The following is a 7855-nucleotide window of genomic DNA, read 5'->3' on the forward strand; positions in this document are numbered from 1 at the left end:
CCAGCCCAAATCAGACCATTTCACCCATTTTTATTAAAAACCGTTTGGGTAATTTAAAGCGGGAATTGGGTAAATTCCAAAGTTTCCAACGTGTTATTTGGCTGCAGCATGCTCTAAACTTTCCACTGGTTTTCGAATTGTGTGCCTTTTGCTGATCAATTGCCTTATGATTGCCAGTGACTAACATACATGCTATTGTGATAAAACATATGTATGTTATAATTTAACCACACAATTAATTATTTGTAATTTTCGAGTGTTAATTTTAGGCCTTTGCTAAGGGTTTTAAAGTCTGTTTTTGCCTCTTATTCTGTGAGGGGACGGTTTGATTTGTATTCAGAATTCAATTATTTGTGGGTTGAGGGAACATTGCAGGGGGAAATTCTAACTTCGGTGCTATCTTTCATAAATCAAAAAGTGTTCCTATTCCCTGGTGTTTTGCATATGTTCCACTAGAAGGTTATATCAAGTGCATTTCTTACATTCTCATTGTAATTATCACCCCATTGGTGACTGCTGCCCCATATTAAAAATGGTATTATTTCTTTTGAATTTTAAAATAAATAAATAAATATTGCATTTCACCAACCAGCCTGGTTCACGGTCCATTGTGTTTCGGGGTATTTGAAAACGCTGTGTGATACAAGTTGTGTACCATCTAAAACTGAATCTGCATAAAATAAGGAGAAAAGCATCTCAGTTGTGCGCTACATACTAGGCCAAGACCAAAGTGTGTGTCGCCTGATTGAAATCCTTAACACTGTGAGTGAAAGTGATAGGGTGCTTAATATCAGGTGGGGCAACTAAGCCCTCCCTAAACATGGCCACTATGAACGTCACTAAATACACAACGTTCCATTGGCTACATAAACTATAGGACCCTTAATTACATGGTCCTCTACAATTGGTTGGCTTGTAACCTTCATCAGTACTTTTCCACCACGTTTAGCAGCACACAGACTGAACATCCAGGTGTTAGTGGGCTCATTTCAAAACTAGCTTCCCACCAATTATTATATGAATCCATCATCACCTCAACAGTTCAGTGTCAATTAGTGCTTTGAAGATTGGCCTTGGGTTTGTTTTTTTGCTCTGAGAATTTTAAGGGAGTGTGGGCACAGCCAGCCTTCGTGCGTAGGTGTGACCACCTGAATAGTCCAATTTCTTCTTACCATGTGACTGGACATAATAAAATCGAGCTTTTCGTGTATTTAATATTCTTTTTAATAGTCCTCTGACATAGGTTGTTTTGCTTAAGCTTCCTGAACAGGAGCCCCTTGTTCCTTCAAACAATTAGTATCCATTGTCAGCCAAGTCTTGTTTGATAAGACTTTTTGGCTTCCTGGCTCATCCACCTCCTTCTGCTGGGATTCATTTGCAGTTAAAATTGCTTTTAACTGTAACACACTGGAGTGAGGCCTTGTTTGCCCATGTATATATTTAGTACTGCTTTATAACGTGAAGTGGAAACATCCATCCTTTTTTTGTCCATATGCATCTATAGAGGTATATATTTATATATATATTTTGGCGCTTGCCGCAGTCTATCTATTATGATCTTAGCACTAGCTTCACGATCATTTTGCTGCTTGCGTTTCAATTGCATCCGTACACATGTAAAATTAATTGATATTTTCGTCTGTTTTAATGGCATAAACTTCTAAACCTTTAGCCCAAGATATCACTTATCCTTGTTGCTTTCTTGATGCCTTATAGAATATCTGTATTCCCAGGTCTCTGCATCTCATCTGTGTGCATCATCTCTTTCCGCGTGATGTCACCATTCATTCTTGTCTTTTAACTGCTCTGCTTCTTCGGGAATCTCATTCAGATGGCCACCATTTTGTCTTGCTTGCAGGTACGGTTTTCTCAATGGGTACCTTACCTCCCAGACACTCTTAGGTATTGGTACTCTTATGGTTACTGCACAGAGCATACACTCTGCTTTTTGTTGGTTCAGCTGTTACGCATACGTCACATACTTTGGTTCCCATTCTATAGGTAATATGGGCAGGGCAGTTGGAGGGGGGTAGTTGGCTCCTCCTCTACAATCGATTTCATCTCCTTTCCAAGGACCTTCAACAAGGAAGCGTTCCACCTTTCTGGAAGAGACTTTTAAAAGTATGAACCCAGAGAAGAAAATAAGACTCCCCCTGCATAGTGCCCCATAAAAGTATAAAGGTCTACCCATGGATACCATTTCTTTATGATATGGTTCATGTACTCAGTTGGCCAACGCCCTTGCTCCTCAGTCTCCTCCTTGGGCAGGGCCCATTCCTCCCAGTGCTTGATTTGCTGCTCCCTCCGCTCAAGCTGTCACTTGAACTGGTAGCACTGCTGGAAGAGGTCCTTTGCATAGTCATATAGCTTCATGTCCACCTCTTTGAGCTCCTCAATGCGCTGGATGTTGTTGTTGTCCAGGTCAACCCCACCAGCACGCATGTTATTGTACTGCATGAAGGGTCGGATGAACTTCAGGTTCAATTCCTCTCAAACAAGTACTGGGTTTTCCGCTGAAACTCAGTCAGGCCAAAGAAGGCCATGTCCTTGAGATTCTTTTTAGCACCCTCCAACAGCACCTGGGCCTCCGTGCGGGCCACACTACGTTTCGGGATCACCCGACTAGGAAACCAATGCTGTGGGCCCGAAGCGTACAGGCTGCAGGGATCACCCTGCAGAGTCCGGATCACCGGACAGCTCACAACAGCTGGGGGCACCCAGCATGTAGCAGCCTCGGCTCTGGGGTCACCCAGGCTGGGGTTGCAGGACCAGGCCTTGATCACACGGCAGACAAAGACAAGAACTGGACACAGACACGAGTTGCCACTTCCTGGGGCTCTGCTGCACTGCCTCTCCCGTGCCAGCAGAGGCTCTTTCTTAAGGGGGCAATCGGCCCACACTTAAAAGGGCCACTCACCACAATCTGTACCATCGCAGCAGGATGGGCAGCTTGTCTGGGGTGGGCGCGCCACTGTTCACTAAGGTACCGCGACACAGGGTCTCTCAGCAGTGTGATGTAATAAAATGTCCCCAGTACGTTGTTGATCCTGCCGCTGTACAAAGGTTCCACCACTCATGCTGTGGCCGCTGCATTCTGCTCAGCGTGTCCACTACCTGGGTCATCATCTCTTCTCATATACAGGAGAGCTTTCCAGCCATCCAATCTGCGGTTCTTCTGTGTGCCGTCCCACTTGTCCAGCACTCCAGGAACACAACTGGTCAACTCGGTCCAGTCTGCATGCAGGCCACAGCTCCAGCCAGTGAAGAAGCGTGAGAAAAGCCATGGGTTGGTAGCAAGTACACTTCTTCCGGCCAGGCCGGCAGCCGCAAGGCATCTCCAGGTGCACATTTTGTACCAGGTGACGCCCAAAAGTGGTGCCACCCGTTTTCTGGAGGCGCAGAAAGACGATCATGTCATCGCCCCTCATGTCAAAGGATAGGGAGTGCTCCAAGTCACACACAGGGAAGAAATATTTCTTAACGAAGTATGGGTCAGGTGTGGGAGAGAGGTTCAGGTCTTCCTGGGGGTACCTGCTAGGGGATCCCAGGTTCACGCCCGGCCCAACGTATTGGTAGAGTATGAGCATGAAGAAGACAGACCCAGCCAAAATCAGAAGGAACTTGGTGGCCCTCTCAGCCATGTTCCTTCAAGCCTTCTTCTTGTGTCAGCATCTCCCAAGGCAATCTTGAGGAGCTTAATGAAGGTATGAGATGTATCTAATCCCTGGGCTGAGGGTGGCCACCTGCTCTGATCAAACCATTCAACTAGAAGTCATACCGGAGCAACAGCATTGAAAGCATAGTTGGCAGAGCTATGGTACCACAAATGAATTGGGTCACAGAAACGAAGAGTTTGACACCCCCTGAATTCCATACCAGACAGTACCCATTACATTGCCTTCCAATGCAGGGCACGATGCTCCTTGATAAAAGCAAAAGTGGACACCTATGAAATAAAAACTCCAAACGTGCCTCACTCTGTCCAGCCCGAGGGATTTTCGGACTTGTAAAGAAAAACAATACGACTACTAAAGTGATTAAAGGAACAACCAACGGGTATAAAATATATAGCACAAACAAGGTCCAAAAACCAGGCAATCCGTCATGGATTGAAAGTTCATTCGTTGCAGTATTCCAAAATGAAATAAGGACAGCAGCCCTGGTCGAATTAGACTGCAGTCGGCTGTAGGTGTCCCTTGCGTGAACGGTCCTGGGGACACACAAGTGAAGGTTGTAGCACACAATGCACAGCGTTTGATCTGCCACCAGACTGCTCAACACCAGGACTGGCATATACAACTACATGTGTAAAATCCTCAAGACCTTGCATTTCGCCAAAGGGTTCTTTCAAAGGAGATCCAAAACATAAAATGCACCCCAGGTTTCTAGCGGCGGATTTAGGATAGTAATCATACTAGTCTAAAAAATGTTAACATTTTACAATTCAACTGCGCTATGTACGCCTCCAAAAGATAAGAATGTTCTGTGTTTAATGCATGTTGCTCGTACTCCAGCTCCAGCAACACCTGTTATTTGCAGTATTGTAAATACCACATGTTGACATTACCCAACTCCAGAATATCCATTTTATTGACCCTCTGAACAATGAACGTCTGTGCTGCCCTATCAAAATATAAACTTGAAAACTGTATGGTCCTGTGATGAATCCGAATATGTCATCACTCCTTTCCCGGAGGTAGCCTCCCGGAGGTAGTCTCTCCTCATGTGACTAGGGGATGGCCGGCCACAACCTGATCTTGACCTTCGGGACGGGTATTTGATATGATAGGTAATTTTTTATGCGCTTAATACCCAGAGGTTTCTAAGCGCTGACCCGTGTTTCGAACCTGTGTTGCTCTGTATCATCTTGCTTCCAAGGAAATCACGCTGCCCCTGAACTATCCTCCCGAGATGATCACATGGGGGAGGCAACCATCAGGTGGTAAGTGAGGCATGTTGGACCAGGCATGGTATCCCCGCTCCCTTTTAGGGATATCCCCTCCATTCCACATGCTTTGATGGCATATTGTAATAATCTCCCTCAGCAACCCACAAAACCTCATGACAGTATCCCTCAATATTCTATAACCAACCTAATGACAAACACTTACACAAGGAAGAGGGGAACCAGAATGAAGATTGCTCGACTCAAGCAAAATAAGCAGTCTAGTAGATGGAGAAATCTGAATGGCTCTCAACAACTCCCTTTCTCAGCTCGGGAGTTCAAAGATGGAACAGCTGAGCAACACAGACAGATCCGACCGGCTAACCTACGCTGGGTAAGCCAAGCTGTCAAGTGGACAGGCGAACACAGAGACACGAGAGAACAGTGATGAAAAAGGAGGCAGTGAGCAAAGCTGAAGAGCTGAGTGGAGACCTGGAAAGGAGGTGTCTGTGTTGGCGGTACACTCCCAGAGGCACCAGAGATGCTGACAAGGGATGTGAAACAGAGGGAAAGCTTTGGGCCAGCAAGGGAAGCGGGTTGACATACCAAATGCCATCCACCACAGAGCTGAGCTGAGCTGTCCGAACCGAGAGAGCAGGTGCAAAACCAAATGGGGGTCGGAGACGCTACAGAAGCTGTTCAAGCACTGATGAGCCCATTTTAGAAGGCTGGGGGACCCGGTTGGAGTGGGAGATGACACTCCTAAGCACAAGTGGGAGGTGAATCCCCAAAGCTTGCAACATGGCTAATCATCAGAGTTCCAGTACTTGGGGAAGAAGGAAAATACAAGTACCCCAAATGAAAAGGGAACTTTGGGAAGTTAAATTCCCCTTTGGGTCTGAAGCTGTTGAATGATGTGTTGAAAGTCCTGGCAGGAGAGTACACCAGGAGAATGGGGAGTCTGGGACTCACACCCTTAATGTTGAAATTGAAAATCCTGGCAGGAGAGTATACCAGGTAAGGTAGCCAAGTGAATCAAAACGAAAGGAAGAGCAATACCCCTTCTTGAAAGGAACTGTGCAAAAGGCCTGGCAGGGGAGTATACCAGGTGTGTGTGAGTCTGGGACCCGCACTCAAGTTGTGGCATTTTAAAAAGGGAATCCAAAGGAAGGTTCATACCCTTAGGATTTTGAACTGTATTGCAAGAGGAGATAACCTGGGGAAGGGAGTACTTTCCCCAGGAGTGAATTGCAACACCAAGAGGAGGGAGTTATCCTTTTTGGTGACAGGAGCTTAGTTATTCTTTTTTTTAAACATTGTGCTTTGATGAAGAGAAACCTGGGGAAGGGAGCCATCCCCAGGAATGCGAACACTATCCATTTGATATTTCTGTTGGATTAATACCTTTTGTTGAACATTGAACATCAACAAAACCAAGATTATGCAATGTCGAACAGGGCTTGATCCAAAATTAAATTAAGAAATTATACATGGATACTTGATTCAACTCCTATTGAGATAGTTAGTAATTACCTTTTCCTTGGTTTACCCATAAAATTCAGTCCTAGCAGCAGATACTATAGTGATTTCTTCTGTCCGAGGATCATGAGTAAATGGCTTTTGTTAAAAAAGATCATTAATACCAAAGGAAGAGGGTGTGTGGAAGGGATAGTTACAGTGTATCACACATCGATCGTCCTTGGTATCTTATATGCAGTTGTATTTTTGGACAAGGGGAAATATTCTTGGATAGAAACGACAGAAGGAAAAATTCTGCGATCCATATTAGGAGTGCCTCATGGTATGCCAGTCGAAGCACTAAGAGTGGAACTGGGGGTTTTATCGCTCAGATATCAGTGGCTTATCGCTAGGTGTAAACTATGGTGCGCTATTACGCTAGCAGGGGTGGACTCTCATCTGTCCCTGATTGCTAAAATACCTAATCTGAGAAAAAGAAATGTTTATGGCAGGACTTTGGGCTACTGCCTCGGGAAGATCTGTTGCATGACCAACAAGCCTTGCCTCGCCTGAAATGGAAAACAGCAATTTGGGATGTTGACAAGAGTCTATCTAGCTTACACTTGAAAAAGATGTATAAGAATTATGCTGGTCAGAGATTTACCCTGAATCCGCCTTGCTCATACCTGCTTAAGCCCACAATGTTCACCTCAGGCTCTTTATTACCTACTTATGATTTGATATCCTTCCCACTAATGAGCATCTTGGCAGATGGAGAGGGACCTCACTGGCTGAAAGGTTATGTAGGATGTGTAAGGGGACAATTGAAACAACGAGACATGGCCTCTCTAGCTGCTCCAAGCTGACTAGGCACTACTATAAAGGGTAAGCATTGAAGGGTAACCAAGTCTTTGTGTATTCTAACCAATGGTGGAGCAAAATATACGTAGCCAGCTCCACGGTATTAACGGCAGGCAATTTTATATTTGTAAGGAGATGCTGAGACCAATTAGCTTAAATCCCACGGTATAAACATTGAGATTGTTGACCGACAGAGACATTTTAAATATGGAAATGTATGCTGATTTTTTAGCCAGAAGTTTTTAGAAAATGTATAGGTAAATGTAGCTGGATTAATCGTAATTGGATATTTCTGTATGTGTGTATAAACTGTTTCTTTACTATTTTAGTGTTGCATAGGTTGATTTTCAACCACTGCATAATAAAAAATAAATAAAAGGAACTTGAACCTCTGTGCACTTTTTCAAAGCAAAGACATTATCCATAGTACCTTATAGTTATTTTTAGTGTGTGGGCTGGGATAGGATTTCAGTCACAGGACATTTTTGCTTTGAACATCTTGACAATGGACAGCCCCTTAGTTTTGGGTGAGGTAGAGAAATACCTCCTAGATTAGGGTCAGTTAGGCCTTTCCCAAACCCCATTATATTTCAATAAATGTTTGTATCCACAAATAGAAGTCTTTTGTGTCCACGTCTCATTTCTGATTCC

General features: G+C 44.5%; 1 pseudogene; it reads right to left on the reverse strand.

Annotated features, from left to right (window-relative positions):
- Nucleotides 1-2480: 2480 nt before the first annotated feature.
- Nucleotides 2481-3653, reverse strand: LOC138493151 (heparan-sulfate 6-O-sulfotransferase 1-like; annotated as a pseudogene).
- Nucleotides 3654-7855: the final 4202 nt, after the last annotated feature.

This window comes from Ambystoma mexicanum, chromosome 1p, assembly GCF_040938575.1.
Source record: "Ambystoma mexicanum isolate Mex_15411 chromosome 1p, UKY_AmexF1_1, whole genome shotgun sequence".
Taxonomy (NCBI): domain Eukaryota; kingdom Metazoa; phylum Chordata; class Amphibia; order Caudata; family Ambystomatidae; genus Ambystoma; species Ambystoma mexicanum.